This window comes from Oratosquilla oratoria, chromosome 26, assembly GCF_046742065.1.
Source record: "Oratosquilla oratoria isolate Oo_2021 chromosome 26, ASM4674206v1, whole genome shotgun sequence".
Lineage (NCBI taxonomy): Eukaryota > Metazoa > Arthropoda > Malacostraca > Stomatopoda > Squillidae > Oratosquilla > Oratosquilla oratoria.
In genome coordinates, this window is record NC_134802.1 from 45933044 (window position 1) to 45958043 (window position 25000).

Sequence of the window (25000 nt, forward strand, 5' to 3'; positions counted from 1 at the left end):
CTCCTAAATGGGCAAAAAATATCAATGAGCTCGAACCAGGATCTTAGAAAAAAGTCGTACCTACGATTAGTATATCACATCTCGGCGTTCTAAGCATAACACAGCACAATGGCTTAGACCCTCCTAACACTGTGACCACAAAGAAAGACGTCTTAAGACTTTGTTCACTTCTGCGCCAGACGATTAAAGAACATAAGAATGGAGGAGACTACAAGAGACCATAAGGCCTATACTAGGCAGTTCCACGTCCCTTACCACTTTTTATCCTTATCCATAAAGTCATCTAATATCCTCTTAAAATGGCGCTCAGTACATGGTCACTAAGTGTATTTCATTCGTTAATCGTTCTGTTGGTAAAGCAGTTCTTTCCATTTTCTGTTTCATTCATCTCTTGGGTGATCTTGTACTGAAGAGGTAAGATATGGTGATTTTGTTCAGTTGAGGGAAACTGTGATTCCATTGTCGTTCCTATGGCATCTCTAAAGTGAATGAAATCGAATTATTCTGATCAGAATCTGGAGAGTGGGTCGACGAGGCGGAGGGATAAAGAGGAGACGAGCACCTAAGAAATGATCAATAACCAATACGGTCCTATTTCATTTGTTCATTAATATATTTATTCGTCTATTTATTTGCTTATTCATCAATTCATTCTATGCGTCTATTTATATATTCTTTATTTAAAAGATGATCTATTTATTTGTTTCTTGTGTTTGTATATTTTAATATATATTTATCTACATATCTATTTAGGTATTCATTCTATTTTTTACTTTTTTTTTAATTTCCTTCGTTTTTTCTATTTTTATCTTTATTTTTCTATCCTTTGTATTTACATATAATCTTTTACGAGCACGTACTGATGGGTGATTTGTAATATGTTGCCAGTTCACAGAGTGGGTGACTTTAAGACGATGTCCCGTACTCGGTTTTTTTTTTTTTTTTTTTTTTTTTTTTTTTTTTTTTTTACTTTAAAGAAGACCTGATGTTTTCTCTGAGCTTACCATTGCTAACATCCCGTACGGACCTAAGTATAGGCTTAAGTAGAGACTTAAATGTATAGTCTGTACTCTTAAACATAGACGCGTAAGTGTTTTTGCCGTTAATTACGAGAACAAGAATGATAACTGGTCAGCGATGAGGTCTTTCCGAGGATGCGTGGATCTCGTTGACCGCGAATATTCGCCGCGGGTGGCGGCCAGGCGACTTGGAAACCCAATGTGACAATCCCTGTCTCAGCGTTCATCAGGATACCCGACCAAGAAACCTGTTACTGAATGAAACGCTCCTGAAGCCTCTGAATCAAGGAATATATGTTATATTCGGTCTGTACATCGTCCTGTCCCATGTACTAACGTACATACATACATATACCAAAGGCTTTTTTCCCCTTTACACGGAAGGTAGCCAAAAGACAAAGGCATAGAAACCACTCCCACCCATTCCATCCCCTACATACTCCATTCCCCAAGTATTGTTTTGTACCACCAAAGACAGGGGTGGGCAACCTTTTTAAATGTGGGTGCCAAAATCAAGCCAAAGCTTTGATACAAAATTTTCTCGCGCGCCAAAAGAGTAAAATTATAGGCCTATATATGGTTATGTGCTCACTCCCTTCACCTACTATAAGGGCCCCAGTCCGCCACTCAGCACAGTATGCGGTGTTACCAATGGTCATATAAAAGAAGCTGGATATCTATTAGTTATTTGTTTTAAGGTGAGTTCTGGGATTCACGTGCCGGAAAAAAGTCGTTAGTGTATCAAGTTCGGCACGCGTGCCAGTCGTTGCCCACTCCTGGCCTGAGACAATCGAAAACGGGTATTAAGTCTTGGTAACCCAACAAGCATTTTGTTTCACATTAATATACGACCATGAGCTAAACCAACAAGCCAGAGCAGCATACAATGCTTCATACAAAATTCTCCAAATTGGTTTGTACCTTCTTGTACACGTCATCTGGCTTGAGTCTTTTTTCAAAGAATATGCTAAAGGATTATCTGGACTTCAGATACGGCAGTAGGTTGTGGGGTTGTGGGGTCCTTGGGTTGTGTGACCTGCAGTTGTCATGATTTCCATTCCCGGACCTCCCCAGAGCAGAGGAAGAAGAACAAGAATTTCGTATAATGAATAGATTGGAAGACAGATGAGGGCTTGGGGGTAAAAGAAGAATCGTCGGAGATGCGTTGGAATACTTTATTGCTTTAACCTTCCGACCAATGGGATCATCTTCAGAAAGCTAAGATAAAAAGCCTTACCTCCCTTGAGTTCCTTCCCTGAAGACCGCGGGATCATTGTTTACGCCTCTCTATGATAACTCCCTGAAGATGGCCCGCGCGTCGGTCGAAACGTTAAAGCGATAAAGTGTTCCAACGCATCTCCTCAGACTCTACCCAAGTTCGTATAAGGCTCGGCGAGTAATGAGATGCAAACTGACGAGAGCTAATTGGCAGTCGATACTGGAGACCAGATACCCTCTAATCCATCACCTTCTCCAGCCCAGCTATCAACCACTTAACACCTCTGATACGAGCTTGTAACCCTACGAAAGGATAAAAAGTCGATCGATATAGAGTTACATTCCTGGATGTCGTGGCATGTCTGAAGCTCATTAAAATCGTATATTTAAGCGTGATTGATGGATTTACTTCTAACCCCCACCTGGCAATTCTATGTCTGGAAAAAACTCTTTCACAGTCAAAAGAGGGTTAAGTATACCTTTATAGTCTTATTTTATTTCATCTTCTGAAAAAGCATAGAGAGAACATTTACTTACGAACCCTGAGGTGTTGAATTGGCTTCCAGTAAGCACCCAATCAATTTACTGCATATAACAGGTACAGCACTTCTGAAACGCTATATTTTATCTATTAATGCTATATGGTCTATGGAGGTTTCTATCAAGATATTTTTACTTGGTGATAGAATTCGCTCCCTTTATCTGTCCGTGTTCATATTAGTAGATGCAGGATTCGAACCCATGTTTATTAAATTCTAAACCATATGGAAATAGAAGTATTCCAAGAGTCGTGTATCAAACACACATATAGAGTCCCACAAACATGGGATCATTAGGTAGAAAAATAGAAATATGTTTGTTTACAAGTTCTTTCTTTACTGCGTTAGCAAGCTTATGAAAAGTTAGACTCACTTTATGGCAACACCAACCAATCAGCTGGCGATGTTGCCACAATTTTTTTTTTTTTTTTTTTTTTTTTTTTTTTAAAGTAATCAGACCATAATCGTCCAGTCCCTATGTCTTTGGCTATCTGAGTCACTGATTTAATTAGCTTTTCGAGTGATTTCTCCAGTATCACTTTAACCTTTATATAACATACTTTTATCTTGGTCTTCCATTAGACAAGGTGATGAGGAATTTACGTCAGGAGGCGCTGAGTAGCTGCGGCCGAAGCCGTCACCTTTGTCCTATTATGCGCTTTGGTGACTGTAGGTGCAGGTAACAGTCACTGATGGGAATCGGAGGAGAGTGCGGGATTCGAACCCACAACTAAGTGAATGTGAGACCAGCATGCTTCCGTTGACGCCACCATCGCACATTTACAACTGGGGACTTTCAATAAAATTAAAATTATCCTTTGCTTGTTTGGAAGATTTCAAGAGAGGAATTGGAACCATAGACTCAAATTGTGTATTCCTAAATTAAGAATGATAATAACAAAATAAATAAAGATAAATGAAGATAAATAAATTAATAAATAGATCAAAAATCACCATTCCACTCTTACAAAATGGGAAGTGAAAACCCCTGATAAGGCAATCCTTGTCAATTGCAGCAAGCCTCTTTTTTTTTTTTTTTTCTCTTCTTAAGGCCCTTCTTTGGTTCGCCTCCCCACCTGGCCAGGGCTGTCGGAAACCAACGCAATAAGCACGCAGCTGTGGGTCCCAAGAATCGAACTCACGACCACCTGCTCATGAGTTCGCCACGGTATCCAGTGGGCTACCACGCGGCCTTTGAATATTAACCTTTCTATAAAGTGCAATTCTACATAGTCATCGCTTATTTCAAATGCCACGGGTACAATAAACGAGAAAGATCAATATTGCGCTTCTTGAGACAAACAAATTTGGAAATAGGGTGAAGGGGGGAAGGGAGGGGGAGGGGAGATGACAATCTGACATATAGTAAAAAGGACCACAAAAAAAAAAAAACGCAAAGAATATCTACTCACAAATTGACCTTGTCATTCTTTATGTGTGCAATCCGACCTCCTCGATTGGACTAATTGCCTTTTCGTAGTACGTCCGTCTCGCATATGTTTATTGTACAATCGCTTCCACTTCTAAGTATTACAGAGGTTTGTGTCTTTTAGAAAGATGTGGGATTCGTATAACATATTTAGGTCCTAAGTTTACGACTTAATTGACTTTTTACGACCTCGCAAACTCACGAGCATCGTAATCAACCGGCGCATTGGCAACGTCGCAGTTTAAAATCGACGTTGTACTTACAAGTGAACCAGAATGAAGGAGACTGCAAGAGACCATAAGGCTTACACCAGGCAGTTCCATGTTTCTAACTACCTTTCATCCCCATCTAAAAAGTTATCTAATTTTACTTAAAAACAAAACAAAAAAAAAACATTAGTTTCAGCACTCTCTACATAGTTACTAAGTCTATTCCATTTGTTAACCAATCTGTTGGTAAACCAGTAATTGCCTAGTTCCCTTTTTAATCTAAATTTGTCCAGTCAAAATCCATTACTGTAAGTCCTGCCCTGCTGTCTCAATATGATGACCTTGTCTACATCAACCTTGTTAAATTCCTTGATCCATTTGAATACCTCTATCAGATCACCCCATACTCTACGTCTTTCCAGAGAGTGAGAGTTGAGGTGCCTGAGCCTGTCTTCCAGGAGCCTGTCTTCCAGACCATCTGGAACAATCGGATAGCAAACCTGGAGCAAGTAACCTTCCTCATCTCTAAACGCCAGCAGAAATACAACAATCACATCTCTTACCTCCTCAAGAACGACCCCGCTCCCCGGATCATCCCCAAGAAAGGCGCCTTTCCTGTGATGTGTCTGGAATGAGTCTGGAGTCTGCCTGGAAGCTTAACCAGGCGATCCAAACGTCCTGGAGAGAAACGAATGTGGGAGTGTTTTGTCAGTATTTGCTCCCGCTAATTGTTTGAACGTATGATTAATTGATCTGATGAATTAATTACTTGATACATTTATGAAAAGAGACCCAACGTCTACTGTTCTTTATATATAATTAATGAGCGACCCTCACCTGACCTGAGCACAATAACAAAGCCATTGTGTGAAATCCCGGCACGGTGCTCTTTCATCCGACAAGATTCGAATGAATTTGGTATAAAGAAAAAAATCGTGTTTACATTTTACCTAACAGATTCGAAGCCTATCACGTAGAGGGAGGCTCCCTACCACCCGTCCTCCATCCCATCCCCCTCTTCCCCTCTTCCCTTTTCCGTTCTTTCCCTCTCTTCTCTCCATCTCCTCTCTCCCTCTCCTTTCAATCTCTTCCCCATTTCTCTCAGCCTCTCCCCATTTCTCTCAATATCTCCCCTATTTCTCTCCTCAATCTCTCCCCATTTCTCTCTATTTCTCTCCCCATTTTTCTCTATTTCTCTCCCCATTTCTCTCTATTTCTCTCCCCATTCCTCTCTATCTCTCTCCCCCATTTCTCTTTCTCTCGATTCTCTCACCATTCCTCTGTATCTCTCTCCTTTTCTCTCTATTTCTCTCCCCATTCCTCTCTATCTCTCTCCATTTCTATCTCTTTCCCCATTTCTATCTCTCACTTCTCTCTCTCTCTCTCTCTCTCTCTCTCTCTCTCTCTCTCTCTCTCTCTCTCTCTCTCTCTCTCTCTCTCTCTCTCTCTCTCTCTCTCTCTCTCTCTCTCTCTCTCTCTCTCTCTCTCTCTCTCTCTCTCTCTCTCTCTCTCTCTCTCTCTCTCTCGCCTGCTGCGCTCTCTCGAAGTACGGTCAAGTGTTTTGGTAGCCATTCCGGATTCGTCCGAGGCCGTCTGGTCATTTGGGATCGCTGCTGCTGCTGCTGCTGCTGCTGGACAGTCGAAGACGGAAGGGATTCATCGGCGGAGGGAGAGTGGTTGAGTGGTTCCTCCTGAGATGAAACAGGTGGTATTATGTCTGGGTGTGGGGTTAGGTGGGTAGTGAGAAGGGGGAGGGGGTGGTATTGAGGAGGAGAAAGGGGAAAGGGGAAGGGGAAGGGTGAGAGGGAAGGGGAATGGGGAAGGGCGAAAGGGAAAGGGGAAGGGCGAAGGGGAGGATATAGAAGGAGGGGATGGGAAGGGAAAGGGGAAGGGGAGGGGTTAGGTAGGGGAGGGGATAGGAAGGGGAGGGGTAAGGGGAGGGGGAAGGAGAGAGGATAGGGAAAGGGGATGGGAAAGGAGAGGGAGAAAGGGGATAGTGGGTGGAGAAGGGAGAATAAGGATGGATTAGACGGAGGAGGGAGAGCTGTATGTGAAGAAAGAGAGAGGCGTTGTGGGGAGAGCTAGATGTGGAGAGGGAGAGAGAAGAGAGAGAGAGAGAGAGAGAGAGAGAGAGAGAGAGAGAGAGAGAGAGAGAGAGAGAGAGAGAGAGAGAGAGAGAGAGAGAGTTGGAAGGAAAATGATTAGGCAAAGCCAATGAGATAAACACAAGCACGAACTGAAGAAATGTTTGAGATGTGTGTCATCTTCAGGTCTTCCTTGGTCCCTTATCTCTTTGCCTCCTGTCGCTACGAAGAAGACGTTCCTGAAGCGAATAGAACATCCTGGCCGCAACCAATTTAATGAAGAAGAATTATCAAGTGTGGAAGAGCTACATAAGAAGCTTGAAGGCCACTGTCGCTTGTTTCTTCTGCTGGAGAAGAATGTGCTCCTCGTTCCAGACCCTCTGGAACGCGGGCCGATGTCTTTGTCCATTAAATCTCCCTATAAACGCTTCTCCTCTCAATGAAAAATGATATGGCCATTGACAACGCAATGTTGAGGTCTTTTCGAAAAAATTTAAATCATCGTCGGAAGGCGCACTTGTATTTTCTGATTCTGAAAGGAAAACAAGGGACAAAAGACACTCGAGAACAACAAAGACTCCTATCCAATACCTATTTTTTTTTCTTTTTTTTACTTTCAACAAAGGAAGAGTGAATCTGCATAAACCTAATGTACCATGAAGACTGGGCTCGTATGGAATCGACGGTGGCATAGACAGCTGCGGTTGCATGAACAGACATAACAGAAATGAACAGACATGAACAGAATTGAACAGACATGAACAGGCGATGACTTACTCATATGATGATGAATAATGTTTACGAAACTATAAAAAACCGGCCGAAGTTCCTGTTGATGTAAAAATGAATTGTTGTGAAAGAATTTTAACAAAATTTCCAAGAGAAATTAGTCACGTGTGCAAGATACCATCCCTACTAGCGAACAGGAATTTTTTCACAGATATACGATGTACCATCATAATGACGAAACGAGACAATATATAAATACATAGAGCACCACCGAATACAGAAAACAAAGTACTAAATATAATCCGAGATATCACAAAACACTGTGTTAAACGGATGAGTTTATACATCCAAAAAACAACCAACTAACTGAAGACAGTACAACTAATGTTATCAAGGGCAAGACCCGTAGTGATGGATATAAATTGAACAAATTTAGGTTTAAAAAGAAAATAGACAAGAACTATTTTACCAACAGTGTTTAACAAATAGCATAGACTTAGTAACCAAGTAATGACCACTGAAACAATTGGTTGATATAAGAGAAGATTAGCTTTACAGATAGAGATGAAAGGTGGTAAGGGAGATGGAACTCCCTAGTGTAGGCCTTATGGTCTCTTGCAATCTCTTCCATTATTATGTTATTATGCGTGTTCCTGATGGATTAACATCCGAATGTCCATCCGCTTTGCCAAGTAAAACAAAGTATAAGACCTGAAGCAACCTGGAAAAGAAGAGGATCAACAAGTACAACGTTGAAACACCTTCCACCTACCACCCACCGTCCCTGATAACCTCTCCCAGTTCCTTCCCCGTCGGCCTATATGTACTCAGAGTGTTTTTCATTTGTCTGTACTTAAAAAGCTGTAACAAGCGAAACGTCGTACCAATAAAGGTTCCGATCTCACACGGTGTTGATTCTCACGATCTCACACGGTGTTAATTCTCACAAAGTACAACGTGGAAACCCTCTGAAGATCGGAAGCTGGAGAGTTTGATGGAAGAAATGGAAAACATTACCTGGGTACAACTGAGAGGAGGAAAAACTGATGCAAGACTTAGACTGTCACCACTTAAGACCATAAGAACATAAGAATGAAGGAGACTGCAGGAGACCAAATGCCTACACTAGGCAGTTCCATGTCCATTACCACCTATCATTCCCCCCCCGTCCATAAAGTTATGTAACCTTCCCTTAAAACAATCGTTTCAGTGTTCACTACATAGTTACTAAGTCTACTCCATTCGTTAACCATCCTACTGGTAAACCAGTTCTTGATTATTCTTAATTATAAATTTGTCCAATTTTGTTCCATTACTGCGAAACCCGCCTGCTGTCTTAATATGATGACCTTGTCTACATCACACTGGTTACACTTGTTCTATTATAGAAGTATATAAAAAAGATCCAGTGGAATAGGATTCTTGATTACTGACGAGAGTGCTTGTAAAGTAATGAAATTCAGGAGTGTATAAAATAGCCTCGATGATAAGTAGATTATTTAATTTCTGTACACATACTGAATCCCATGGTGATTCATATCAGGTCACGGTTTTAGGAAAAACCAAATGTACGTTGGTTGTCGGAGACTTCAATGCCACGGGGAACACTCCCGGAAGGCGCATCATGCGCTAGGACGTTTGGAGTAGTCGACAGAAACGACAAGAAGCGTGAAACTTCCTCCAGATGATTTCATTCAACCGAGAGAACTCTTCCACAGGATTAATCTCTGACCACTCCTCTGCCAGATGCAGGGAGACACGCAATTGTAAATTACTCCCATGGGCCCCATCTAGAGAACTAATCACGTAAGTTGCACTCAGTTAATCCCCTATATGACATGGGGGAAAGGGGTCGGGCTGTATGTTCCAGTCTTGGGGTTTTGAGTACCTGAAGGACAAGCCGGTATCCCCTCGACCGAAGCAAAGATCAAAGTCTAAACACTAAGTGGTACTGTAGTGGTGGTAGTGTTTGTGGTTGTAGAAGTAATGGTTGTAGTAGTGGCAGTGGTTATGGCTATAGTGGTCTAGTAGTGGTTTTGATGGTGGTTATTGTTGTGGTTGTGGTGGTAGTGGTAGTGGTGATGTAATGGTGATGTATTGATGATGTAATGGTGATGGTGGTGATGATGATGATGATGATGATGATGATGATGATGAAGACGTTGATGGTGATGTTGATGGTGATGGTGATGAGGACGATGATGATGGTATTATAATTATTATTTCTAACTTTTATTTTATTTATTTATTTATTTACTTATTTATTTATTTATTTATTTTCTCCCTCTACCTTTAAGCTCCTGGTCCTCCACACTTCCGGGAAGACGAAGAAGAGGGTGGGGCGTTTTGTGGTCGTTTCAATTTTGGGTGGAGTATCTTGCCCTTCTTGTCTTTAATACCATTAAATATCACAGCAGCTTTGTTTGGCCCCATGCAACATTTCGTTCAATTGATCGAGTTTTCAATTCGTGGTCTATCATGTCCGAGTTTTTATGTGTAAGAGAAGATAAAAGAGAACCATCACCACACAAGATTACTCGACTGCACGGCCCTCCCGGTCGATTGAAAACGCGAGAAATGGAGGGCAATCGCGAAAAGTTAAATCAGGAAATGTGAAATCGCGAAAGACGAAATCGCGAAAAAACAAATCGCAACAAAACAAATCACGACAAAACAAGTCGTAAAAAAAAAATCGCGAAAAGACAAATCACAAAAAAACACGTGAAAAGTCAAATCACGAAAAACCAAATAGTGAATAAAACTGACTCGCGAAAAAATAGAATTACGAAAAATGACGCTCTTGCGACCCTATCAATCTCGTCCATAGCTGCATAAGGTTAATGCGGATGGGTGAGAGAGTGAGGAAGCTAAGGAGAGAGTGAGGAAGGTAAGGAGACAATTACAGAGCGAGGGAGGGAGGGAGGGAGGGAGGGAGTGAGGGAGAAGGAAATGGTGGAGGGGGAGCTTAATCGTCCTCACAGCATCGCGCCAAACGTCACCCTTCTCCTCTCTCCCTTGCCCTTTCCATCGCGCTGCTAATTCGAAGCCGGGGATAAATATCCAATCTTTGCAAGTGAAATCAAATGGCACAACCTGGCCCGGGCGGTGATGATATTTGTGTGGCATTTGAAAGGATACGGTTCTTTTCCATACGAAATGACGAGAGAAGAAAACCTGTTATTCATATCAACGAAGCTTGCTCTCGCACATCGTTATAATGAATTCAGAACGAAGCATTGCAGAATGGATGGAGGGAGGGGGAGGGAGGGGAAGGTAGAAAGGAAGGTAGATGGGGAGGGGAAGGACGGGGGAAAGGAAGGGTTGGGGAAGGGAGGGAGGGGAAGGAAAGCAGGGGGCAGAGGTCGCTTCGGGAATTCCATATTTCAGTGCAATTGTCCATTTTGATTCACATTATTTTATCCCTTTCCCTTTACATCCCTCTATCTATCTATCTATCTATATATATATATATATATATATATATATATATGTGTGTGTGTGTGTGTGTGTGTGTGTGTGTGTGTGTGTGTGTGTGTCTGTGTGTACCGTATATATATATATATATATATATATATATATATATATTATATATATATATATATATTTTGCTTGAAACCACGAGGAAATCAAAGATCGGAATACTGAACGTTTTCGTCTATTCAAGATATTTTCAATGTCTATTTAAGACGTTCAGTATTCCGATCTTTGATTTCCTTGTGGTTTCAAGCAAAATATCTTTATTAACGTGTTTTATGTGATTACTGTTGCATATAATATATATATATATATATATATATATATATATATATATATATATGTGTGTGAAACTTGTTAACCCACTGTCGGAGAAAAGAAATCAGAAATACTAATTATCTGTATATTTCGACCACTGACTGTGGTCCTCTTCAGCAGAATGATACAAAGAATAGAGTTAACAAGTATAAATATGAACAGGGAGAGAACAATTAGGAGACGCGGGCAAGGGGACTCAAGTTACTTGGGGTTGGTATGTGGGAATCTGTCCTGCCGCTCTCATAATCAATTCATTTGCTGCCATCCATGGCAGCATAAAAATTCCGTTAAGTACAGACAAGAAAATTTAGCTGTGTTTCTCCACACCAGTAAGGAGGACCACCGCATGGATTGGGAAAAGGCTGAAATTATTTATAAATCCCAGTGTAGTTTTCGAAGAAAAATTATTGAATTCTCTCTCATTAAACACCTACCCAATTTTAATTTATCGAAAGGTCAATGGTCACCAGACTGGATCACATGGATGGCAGCAAACAAATTGATTATGAAAGCGGCAGGACAGATTCCCACATACCAACCCCAAGTAACTTGAGTCCCCTTGCCCGCGTCTCCTAATTGTTCTCTCCCTGTCCATATTTATACTTGTTAACTCTATTCTTTGTATCATTCTGCTGAAGAGGACCACAGTCAGTGGTCGAAATATACAGATAATTAGTATTTCTAATTTCTTTTCTCCGACAGTGGGTTAACAAGCTTCATTTTACCAATGTGCTATTACATTACGCTGCGCTAGTATATATATATATATATATATATATATATATATATATATATATGTATATATATATATATATATATGTATATACAAGTATATATATACATGAATATATATGCATATACATATATATATATATATACACATATTTACATATATGTATATATATATATATACACATATGTACATAAATATATATACACATATGTACATATATATATATGTATATATATACACCTGTGTACATATATATATATGTATATATATGTATATATATACATGTATATATATATGTATATATATATATATATGTATATATATGTATATATATATACATTTATATATATATGTATATATATATATACATATATACATATACATATATATATACATATATATATATATATATATATATATATATATATATACCTATATATACAGTAGCGGCCAAAATATAAGGGTAAGTGAAAGCATATGTATTCAAATGCATATATTGAAATGAATACCCCACACAAGAGCTTCATATTTTGTATACAATTAGATATACAATATATCTATATTACTTAAAATTTGAAGCTTATGCAACTCATACAAAGAAAGTTAGTAATTAATAAAAAAAAGAGTGTGTAACTTCTTGCGGTCAAAAGTTAAGGGTAGCTTAGAAAATAATGAAATTCATCTTATTTTAAAAGATAAATAGCAATAACATTAATATTTGGTGAACAATCCTTTATTGTCAATCACCTCCTGACACCTGTTGGTACATGAATTGATCAATTTCCTACAAAATTATGGAGTAACAGTGCTCCATTCAAATTCCAAGAACTTCCAGAGTTCATCTTGATTTTTTGGATTTTTTCGCTGTGCCCGTTCACCAATTATTTTCCTAACATTCTCTATTGGATTTAAATCCGGGCTTTGAACAGGCCAGTTCATCGCATAAAGTTCTTCTTCAGTAAAGAATGATTTGACCTTCTTGCAAGTGTGGCAAGGAGCATTGTCTTGCATGAATATGGGACATTGAACCCTTGAAGATCTCAAATATGGAAGGACATGCTGTCGAAGAATCTGTTTATACACCTCTCCGTTGATCTTCCCATGCAAGCAAACAAGAGGGCCAGTACCAGCAGCAGAGATGATCCCCCACACCCTCACACTTCCTCCGCCGTGTTTCACAGTTTTCTTCACACATTTAACGGATAATCTTTCGCCAGTCGTTCGTCGAACATAATTCCTGCCATCTGAACCAAGTAAATTAAACTTAGATTCATCACTGAAGTAAACGCTTGACCACTGATCTTCCGTCAAGACAACATGTTCAATACAAAACTTTAGGCGGGCTTTTTGGTTCTTCTTGGATATCAATGGTTTGGATGCAGGGACTCGGGCATTCAAACCAGCACTTACTAATCTCCGAGACACTGTTTTACGTGACACATCGCAGTCATAAGATGCATTTAACTCACGGGATATCTCTGCAGCGCTCTTGAATCTATCCTTCCGTGACAACCTTACCATAAGACGGTCCTGCTTAACTGAGGTTTTGCGTGGTCTACCAGTTTTAGGTGGTGAAATTATTGATCCTGTTGATTTATATTGAGTTACAATGCGTTGCACCACAATCACAGACCTTCCTATCCTCTCTGCTATGACTCCATTTTAATGTCCATCTTTGTGAAGATCAACAATCCTCTGTTTATCTTGAGAAGACACCGGACGTCGTTTATCAGCAGCCATGTTTACAAGTTTGAGGTTCCAATATTTTAAACGCTAATTCTATGTTGCGGTTCTGATTTGACAGTCTTGTAAAGCATAGAAAGTCCTTCTTTCTAAGATACCCTTAACTTATGACCGCAAAAAAATTACACACTCTTTTCTTTATTAATTACTAACTTCCTTTGTATCAGTTGCATAATCTTCACATTTCCAAGAAATATAGATATAATGTATATCTAATTGTATACAAAATATAAAGTTTTTGTGTAGGGTATTAATTTTAATATATGCATTTGAATACATATGCTTTCACTTACCCTTATATTTTGGCCGCTACTGTTTATATACATATATACAATATACGTATATATATATACATATATATATATACGTTATATATATATATATATATACGTATATATATATATATGCGTATATATATACATATATATATATATATATATATATGTATATATACATATATACATATACGTATATATATAAATATACATATACATATATATATATACATATACATATATATATATACATATATGTATATATATGTATATATATAAATATACATATACATATACATATATATATGTATGTATATATATACATATACACATATATATATATACATATATATATATACATATACACATATATATATATATATACATATATATATACATATACATATATAACATATACATATATATACATATACATATATATACATATTATATATATGTATATATATATATATACATATGTATACATATCCATATCAATGCATATATATATATATATATATATGTATTATATATATATATATATATACCTATATGTATATACCTATATATATATACCTATATATATATAGGTATATACATATATAGAGGATTGCAGTTTGCAATCGAAATATATAGATTCCCCGTTTCCAGTCTTTTCTACTCCAACAGTGGTTTCTACGTTATATATATATACCTATATATATACATACATATATATATACCTATATATAATACATATATATATACCTATATATACCTATATATATATATACCTATATATACCTATATATATATACCTATACATACCTATATATATATACCTATATATACCTATATATATATACCTATATATATATACCTATATATAGATATATATATATATATATATATATACATATACATACATATATAAGATAAAAGATGGAATCGCAGGACAGGATTACAAACCTTTCAGAAAAGTTCTTCTCTTACTTGAATATAATTGGATTTTTTTTTTTTTTCATCTTGAAATGTTTTTTAGTTCTTTTGTTCATAATGTGAAAGTTTACCCATTTAAATTCAATTATTTTTCTCTTGCAAAGGACAAGAATATTACCGACATCTCCCTGTTCTTCAAAAAATCTAACCCCGAGAGAAATGTCATTTAGATGAATACATCATAAATACCGGAGCGATTAGATGAGAATATGTTGCGAGCGACAGGTTTATTAATGTCACCCCTTCACATGCCGCAACATATATATCTTTATCAATATATTATGTAAATAATATCAATTTTCAGCATTTCTCATGTTTATATTTTGTCCTTGTAAATAATCAATAGTAATTACATATGCGTATACATAAATGTTGTTACCGGATTGTCTAGACAATTTCTGTATATATCTGCAATTAATTCAACCCTATCTAGTACAGAAAGCAGAGACCCAAAATCCATAAAATCCACTACATAACCTGTGATCAGTTATCGCTGATGGTTACGAATATCACAATAATACCGAAAATGTTGTGACTTAGAAACAAACCAGGTTTAAAAAGAAATATTTTGGACGATTGAAGATGTAAAACTAGCTTGCCCAAGTTCATCAACGCAAGAACACGATATGTTACAATGGCAAGGAATATCAACCATGTCTTTCTCAATTGTTAAGAAAAACAAATTAAAACAATATAAAATAATACCAGATAAAAACTTAAGATGAAATTAGACAAAATAAAAGAGGATAAAATAGAATAAAACAAAATAAGATTAAATATATTTGAGGGCCCCCGCGACCAAAGGGGGACATGCGGCAAAAATAAAAAAATTCAGAAGCGTTTAAAGTTCAACAAAGTGTTTTAATTGTATCTTTGTTAATAAGTGAGCTACAGCATTCAAGTTGGTCTCATTTTAAAGCTTATGACGTGGACAATGATATTTTGGTACCAAATTACATTATTTTCTTCTTGGCTGTGGCACTGGTTCATAGTCCATTATGTCATTTTCAGGGTCATCATCTTCTGGGCTGTCGTCGTCTGCCTGAGTTGATGCCCTTAATCCCTGGTGTCTTAGTGCATCTTGCCGCTGCAGGAGATTTTGGAGCCATTCCTTGCCTGCTGAGCCGAGCAAGGGCAGCATAGTGCGGAGGTCGTCACACTTCTCAGCGGTGATGAGCCTGTCGTGCGTATACTTTTGGGCTAGTGCCACATTAGACAGGTTAAAATTCGCCTTTGTGTACCTTGCACTGCTTTTCATCAAGCGAGCCTTGGTTGTGTTGTCTTCGGTGTCCTGGTAGTCGTAGTTATTCTTGATGTAGAAGCCCTCTGGGTTTGTCGAATCAACTACCAGTTGACAAGCTGTGGCAAACCCAGGGATGTGGTGGTTGGTGATTAGTGGTGCCAACTTCTATAGGTGGTAGAAGTCTTCCCTCACCATGGGAATGACAGTGAACTTCCTGGTGACAGCTGTTCTAATAATGTCCATGTAATCCAAAGGGCATGTCACAAAATTGGAGTTCCGGATCTTCTTTTCAATGTTTCCAAAGGCACGGTCACACGGCAGGTAAGAATGACCAAGCTTGAGGAACACAAACTTTATCCTGAAGAGTCTGTGCAAGTGGACCTGTTGCAGGGCCATGAGGATAACGTACAGGTTCTTGTTTTGTCCTGCATAGTTATCAGCGAACACACGCAGGGTTCAAACGTCATGTCCTTCGTCCTGATTTAATTTCAGCCACTTGAAGATGCAGCTTGACACCTCGTCGGAGCCACGGTGAGCGATGGACTCATCCCAGACAAACATTGAGGCATCCTGCTTGCTGATATCATAGATACAGAAGTTGTATACCCACAACTTCCTCTTGTAAAAAACAACACCTGCTCGAAGACAATAACACACGCGGTCTGCGTAACATCACCACCTTTGGTCGCGACTGAAACACCTTTACAAATACAGTTTTGAGCCTTATTTGTAATGCCCGAAGGGAGACTTCTCCAACTCAGCTGGCAGCAGCAGGGGGCTGGCTACCGTTTTCTTATTATATTATATTATATTATATTATATTATATTATATTATATTATATTATAAGCAAAACAATATGAAATAATAAAAAGCTATCTAAATTAAATTAGACAATTTAGATTACACAAAATCAAAACAAAACACAACAGGTTTAACCTCCGTTTCCCAGCCTAGCCTCTCCCCCGAAAGAACGAACGAGAGAGCAAAAGTGTGCTAAAGAGAGAGCAAGAGCGAGCGAGCGAGAGAGAGAGAGAGAGAGAGAGAGAGAGAGAGAGAGAGAGAGAGAGAGAGAGAGAGAGAGAGAGAGAGAGAGAGAGAGAGAGATAGAGAAATCCCTAAATCCCTGATGGTCCATCAGTAGCTCCCATCCGATACGAACAACACCTATTAGATCACTACTGCTGCACACAAACGTTTGGCGTTTGACCACACATGCACAAACGTTTGATCACATATACGTAGGTTAAACCTCTCTCACGTACACACACACACACACGCACACACACACACACACACACACACACACACACACACACACACACATACACACACACACACACACATACACACACACATACACACCTACACACACACACACCCCTACACACACATACACATACACACACACATATACATATACGCACACATATACATATACACATGCATATACATACACACACACAAACACACACACGCACACACACACACACACAAACACACACACACACACACACACACACACACACACACACACACACACACACACACACACACACACACACACACACACACACACACACACACACACACACAGACTCAGGAACGAATATTCATAGACTGGGAGACAAAACCAGCGATGCATATAACTATCGATTCAACCTGTCAGCTCTAATTGACGAACGAGTCTCAAACGCCGGCTTTTGTTATGAACGTGGAATGTGATACAAAGCCTAAGAATAATCATATCAGTGTATACAAACGGGGCAAAACTTGTTTGGAAAGAGCAAAGGCACTCTACATGTTTGTATATTTATCATATGGTCTTGTTATTGACCAATGCGCGCGCACACACACATACACACGCACACGCACACACACACGCACACACACATAGATACACACACACACACACACACACACACACACACACACACGCACACAGTTTGAATCAAACGTGAATTTATAGCCAGGAATGATAATTGGAGAGTAAGAAACAGGGCCCCATGAGCATTGCTCATTTCCTGTATACTACACTTAGGTAAACACACACATTCACTCACTGTATATATATATGTATATATATATATATATATATATATATATATATATATGTAGGTACACACTTATACTTCATGTATATAATGTTTTACTAATTTCCCACCTACTTCGTTAAGTTGGCTTGTATTTTGCCTAGTACAAGTCCCAGAAGGAACGAGTCTATACCATTTATTCATCACAATTGCGCGAATACATACTATTAGTGTTATTCAGTAAAAGTAAATATCTGTCAATCTGTTTGTTGCATTCAGGTGGAAAAGCTTGTCGATGCGGAATTAATCCATCAAATTAAACTGTTTATTTAATTGAATGAAATTGAACAGAACGGGTCTAACTCCAACGCGGCCATAATACCGCGGTTGCATTTTATTGAGTGTTTAATTCAATTTCAAACTCGTTGTTCTAAATATCATCGGGTTTTTGAGTGTTTGATATTTATGATGTTCCTGGCTTTGCATCCGGGGGTTGGGACGAACGAAGGGAGGGAGGGAGTAGCCGGTGATGTTCAATTCATTTTCGGTCGGATATGAACGTAATCGATACCATTTCCTCAGTATTTTGACGACACGCGATGAAGATCTGAACGTTACGTTATGGGACTGATCGATCGATTTGGGGAAAAAAAGAGACAACGCTAGGCGCTTCCATATTGATTTGTCGTACATGCGAGAAGCTAAGCAAAACTAAAAATCCTTTGCAAATTCGACATACTTATCTCTGGTTCACAAAGTAGGGCCTCACAAACACACACAATGTAGAATTTGATTGGTACAATTGCAGTTCTCAACATGCATCCGTTTAAAATTCGAATGCTATCTTTGGCACATATTGGATGGGCTGGATATCATTCGATTTAAACTAAAATAGCAATGCAACTGTGATTTTGGAAATGAACCATACGAACATTCGAGCACTGCCCATGACATATATTACCCAAACCAAAAAAGATAAAAAACAAATATCTGTATGTGTGTATATATATATATACATATATATATACATATACATACATACATATATATATATATATATATATATATATACATACACAAATGTGTGTGTGTGTGTATGCATACATCTATATGTATATATTACATATACATATATATACAGATATATATACATACTAGCCAAATTACCCGCGCTTTGCTGCGGGCAAATGATGATCATTTTAATTTTTATGGAATTTGTGGAGAAAAGTTACACGTATCAATATAACTCAATGGAAAAGGTAACACAAATAAAGTGTTAAGAAAATAAGAAAAATAAATAAATTCAAGAAGGGAGACGTCTTTTGAAAATAAAATATATTTGGCTGTAAGAGAAGAATATAACCCTTTCATTATCTTTGAATTCAAGTATATTACCGCCCGCGAGAAAGTAAAATAAAAATAACCAATATTTAAACATTTGGTAAAATTATACAATAATTTTACATTTACATGCTTTCTCCTTACAAAGGCTATCATAGTTAGTGGCAACATAAATTTCACAAATATAAATGATATATTATGAACACAATGGTTTGTTTAATCATAGTAATTTTTGTCACAAAATGCCGATCGTGTTAAAGGGACACTACAGTATGTCACCATACCCCTTTAACCCTTAATCCTAGCCAAAATAATATATATATTTTTTTTGGAAATGAAATATAGTTATCCAAGTACCTGGAGTGATAGGGTATCAGAATATATATGGTTATGGGGGTCTATCCCCAAACCCTAGGAATAGTTCGTGAACAGACAGACAGAAGCTACTTTATTATAGTAGATCTATACAATATACACATATATACATGTATATACACATACATACATATATTTATATATATACATATATTATATATATATATATATATATATATATATATATGTTGGAGCTGTGAGGAGTTTATTAGAGGACTATGGGCTCAAGGTGAGCAGACAGAAAACGGAGTACCTGGAGTGCAATGTGACTCAGGGAAGTGACCTTTTCATGCAGGACTACAAACTGCCGAAGGTGGAGGCCTTCAAATACCTCTGATCTTATGTAACGGAGGGTGGATATCTAGAAAAAGAGATTGACTACAGGATCAAGTTGACGTGGAACTATTGGTGGAGAGTATCAGGGGTGCTATGTGACAAAAAGATAAGTGCCAGAGTAAAAGGAAAGGTGCACAAGGCAGTAGTCAGACCAGTGTTGTTGTACGGAGCGGAGGCATGGGCACTGAAAAGGGTACAAGAAAGGAAGCTGGACGTCGCAGAAATGGAGATGCTGAGCTGGATGTGTGGGGTGACGAGGTTGGATAGGATAAAGAATGATAGGCTCCGCTGTACTGTAAAAGTAGTGGAGGCGTCGGCGAAAGCTCAGGAAAGGAGATTACATTGTTTCGGCCATGTGAAGAGAAGAGATGAAGACTACGTGGGAAGGAGATTGACAGAGATGGAAATACAGAGTAGACGCATGCGAGGGAGACCCAAGCTGCGCTGGAAGGACAGACTGAAAGAGGATCTTAAGGAGAAACACCTGGAGGAGCAGGTGATGGACCGAAACCAGTGGAAACAACTAGCGAGGAGCGGCGGCTCCATATGAAAATGGGAAACGGCAGCAGGAAAACTATATATATATATATATATATATACATATGTATGCATATACACAAATATATATATACATATATATATATATATACATATATATAAATATATATATATATATATATATATATATATATATGTACACATATTTGTGTATATATATATTTACATATATATATATATATATATATACACACATTTGTGTATATATATATATATTTACATATATATATATAATATAAATATATATATGTATATATAATATACATATATATACATATACATACATATACATACATATATATGTATATATATATATAATTATATACACATATATATGCATATATACAAATATATAGAAAACATACATTTATACATATATGTATACATACACACACACACACACAATTATATACAGTATATATATATATATATATAATATATATGCATATATATAATCGCTATTGAAAGCGTATGTCAATCAAATAACTCCGACAGTCGCGCCAGGACTCGAACAGGGGCGTTACGTGACGCTAGGCCAAAGCTCTACCGACTAAGCTAAAGGAGATCAGTCGCTAAAGCTTTGGCTTATCGTTATGCAAGGCCTAAGTTCGACTGCCGGAATATATATATATATACATATTTATACATTATATATATATATATATATATATACATATTTATACATTATATATATATATATATATATACATATCTATACATTATATATATGCATATATATATATATATATATATTAATATCTATATTTATACATTCATACGTTATATATACATATATATATATATACATATATATATCATATATCTATATATTATATTTATATGTATATGTATATATATTTATATATATATATACATTTATACATTATATATATATATATGTATATGTATATGTATATTATATATATAAATAAAACACGGAATGGGTTCCAGTGAACAGATATATATCTTTATCAACCACAATACACTTTAAGTCTAAGCCATCAACATTATATATATATATATATATATATATATATATATATATATATATATTTATACATTCATACATTATATATATGAATATATTATACATATTTAAATATTATATATACATAAGTATATATATATATATATATATATATATATATATATGTAGATTTATACACATTCATATATACATATACATATACCAAGGCTTTTTCCCCCTTTTACATTCATACATTATGTATACATATTATATATATATATATATATATATATATACATTTATATATATACATATATATATATATATATATATATATATATATATATATATATATATATATATATATATATATATATACATATACATATATGAATAAAACACGGAATGGGTTCCAGTGAACAGATATATATCTTTATCAACCACAATACACTTTGTCTAAGTCATCAACATTATATATATATATATATGCATATATATATATATATACATATATATATATATATATATATATATATATATATATATATATATATATATATATATATCGTATAGTTGGGGCGCAGGTTCTCCTTGATACACAATGAGTTAAACACCACAGCATTGTTGCAATTATTTACTTTCTTCCTAATATTCTAAATTCTCCTCACTACGGTTCTGAATTTTTGGGGAGTGATCGTAAACGAGCTGTCCAAAGTTATCCATTTTAATAACACAATTTGACGTTTCAACTTCAAGGAGTCATTCTCAAAATGATAAAATACAATTCATCATAACACAGTTAAACAGGCACAGAACAATTACATTTTCACAGGCTGAACAAGGCGACGTCTTCCCATATACATGGAAAGGCTTACAATAGAATATATATATATATATATATATATATATATATATATATATATATATGTATATATATATGTATATATATATGCATATATATATGCATATATGTATATATACATATACACATACAAGTATATATATATATATATATAATTTATATATATATACAATATTAATACATATATATATACATACATACATACATATATATGTATATATACATGTATATGTGTATATATATGTACATATATATATATATACATATACGTATTTATGTATACATATATACCTATATATACATATGTATACGTATATATATTTATATATATATACATATATACATGTATATACATATGTACATACATATATTTATATATATGTATATATATAATATATATATATATATGTATATACATATATTTATATATATACATATGTATATATGTATATATATACACACACATATATATACATATATAAATATACATATATATATATTATATATATATATATATATATATTGATAAGTATTTTTGACAAATGAGTTGGATGATGGAGAACATAAACACAGGGTAAGGCTTGGAACCCTAAACACTCTAACGTTTCAAAGGATTACAAAGGATTACAAAGGCGGAGCATGCCGACAGGAGACCTTTTGATCCATATCTAGGTCGGATGCGAAAAAAAAATCATATTAATAATAAAATAATAAATAAAAACTATGATAATGTAAATAACAAATAAAATACATAAATAAATGCATAGGTATAGTTAAATAATAAACAAACAGGTAAATAGTAAATAATAATAAATTGACATATAACTAATAATAAATTAAAATCAGACAGAAATGATAACAAAACAAAAACAAATAATATAAGATAAATTATAATCATTACAGCATCTTACTTAGGTATTTATCTAAATGATTCTTAAAGCTTCGAACTGAACTACATTGCACTACCTGTGCAGGAAGTTTATTCCATTCATTAACTACACGGTTGGCAAAGTTGTTTCTACCTACTTCCAAATTGAATCTATTTCCGGACAGTTTGAGACCATTGTTTCTTATCTGATTCTCATTCAATGTGAAAATTTTGTCACTTTTGATGTTGTCAATTCCCTTTAGAATTTTAAAGACCTGTATCAAGTCACCTCTGAGTCTACGCTTTTTTAGGGAAAACAGATTCATATATTTTAGTCGATTTTCGTATGATTTATTTTTGATATTTGGAATCAGTTTTGTGGCTCGCCGTTGTACTTTTTCCAGTCTGTCAATGTCTTTAATGAGATTCGGTGACCATACGGAAACAGCATATTCCAAATGTGGACGAACTAAGGATTTATATAGCTTGTTAATGAGTGATGGACTTTTGAAATCAAAAGATCGCGCAATCAGTCCCAGAATCTTATTTGCTTTCTCAGAGGCTGAAATACATTGCTTGGATGATTTGAGGTCGTTACTGATAATTACGCCGAGATCTTTTTCACTATCCACTTTTGTTAACAAATTTCCAAATAACTTGTAATCGTATTACTGTTATTTTTACCTATGTGCATTACCTTGCATTTACTTGTGTTAAATTTCATTAGTCACGTTTCAGACCATTGCTGTAATTGATCTAAATCTTCTTGAATATCTAATTGGTTTGAGTAATCATTTGCCACTCCGCACAGTTTTGTATCATCAGCAAATTTGGAAACAGTAGATTTTAGTCCATGGTCTATATCATTTATATATACTATGAATAGAAGTGGCCCAAGAACGGAACCCTGAGGAACTCCACTTGCAACACTTTTCCATCCAGAAGTTTTTCCATTTAAAACAACTCTCTGTTTTCGACCATTCAACCAATTACTAGTCCAACCTAATAGGCTACCACTTATTCCATGCAAAGCTAATTTAGTAAGTAGTCTTTCGTGTGGGACGGTATCAAAAGCTTTTGCAAAGTCTAGATATACTAAATCTATATTGTTTCTTTTGTCATAATTCGAGATAACTGTGTTGTAGAATTCGAGTAAGTTTGTCACGCAAGAACGTTTCCGTCTGAAACCATGCTGGCTATCATTTATCAAACGGTTACTTTCTAAATGATGTTCGATAGCATCTCTGATGATAGTTTCCATTATTTTTCCTACGATTGAAGTCAAACTTATAGGCCTATAGTTATTTGGTTTCTTTTTGTCACCTTTTTTGAATATGGGAGTAACGTTAGCTAGCTTCCATTCTCTTGGGACATCTCCGGATATGATGTATTTCTTGAAAATAATTTCTGATGGAACAACAATCTCATTTTTCATTTCCTTTAAGATTCTTGGATGCCAACCGTCAGGCCCTGGTGTTTTATTAACTTTGAGTTTGTCTATACACCTTTTAATTTTTTCTTTTGTTATATTTACCGTAGTGAGTAAGTTTACCCTAGACTTTTCACAGGTTTCAATTTGTAATTCACCTTGAGGTGTTTCGTTTACGAATACCGAGCTAAAATAATTGTTTAAGATATTACACATTCCTTCATTTGAGTATTCAAGTTGAC